Genomic DNA, 1,007 nt, shown 5'->3' with positions numbered 1-1,007 from the left:
CTGTGTATGTTACGAGGGAAGTAATAAAATAAAACAGCGGAGGAGGAGCAATGCACTGAATTACTTTGACTGTAAAGCAAAGCAAGGAAGATCGGAAATGCTGCCAAGTTTCCGCTGTATTGAAATAGAACACATTACATTAAAATGTTTCAAAATTAAAGATATTGAAATGAATCTTTCAAAGAACAAGTAGTAGTATTTGATTATTATTAACTTTAACCTGTGCCTTTTTTTATTCTAAGGAGTTAATACTTATTTTAAATAGTATTACTTTCTTAAATTGTAGAATTAAATAAATAAAGTAGTTTCTGTATCAAACAATTTAATAGCCGAGTATCATTTTATTAACTATTGTTATCATTATAAAAATATCTCTAACACTAACATTAAAGTCAGGAGCTAGTAGGATTTCATAAACAACTTTAACAGAATTTTTGAAAAATATTGAGAAGTATGCACTGAAAATTTTATATAAAATTTTCTTTTATCATGATTTCTGAAGAGGTTCACATGAACATTTTATTTTTTCATAATGAATACTAAGATTAATTATGTAGTATACTTCAGATCTAAGCAAGTAGCATTTACATTAAAAGACTGACAAAAAAACTGTTATAAATTAAAATTACAAAAGATGAAAAAAGGTGCACATTTTTATTTATTTTTTAGTTATAGAGTTTCCATGAACTGACATGAAAGTTAATATAATTTAAATAAAATTCCAACGGTTTTATGCTGTATCTAGGGTAAACATTGAAAAGATTAAATGAGGTCAATATTGACATACAAACATATTTAAACTCAAGTACTGTACAATACATAAATGGACTGAAAACAAGCAAACTGAGACAAGTCAAGGCTATCAACAAACATTACAGCTGCATCATCAAACATCTGTAGAATAATTAATATGTACATAAAAAAAAGAATCGTGCATACTAGTAATTTTTTTGTGACAAACTGAGTAGTAAAAGTGAGATAAGGTTTATTTAAAAAAATAATAACGA

Source organism: Lycorma delicatula, chromosome 3, assembly GCF_047948215.1.
Source record: "Lycorma delicatula isolate Av1 chromosome 3, ASM4794821v1, whole genome shotgun sequence".
NCBI classification, from domain to species: domain Eukaryota; kingdom Metazoa; phylum Arthropoda; class Insecta; order Hemiptera; family Fulgoridae; genus Lycorma; species Lycorma delicatula.
Note: the sequence above shows the minus strand (reverse complement) of the source record.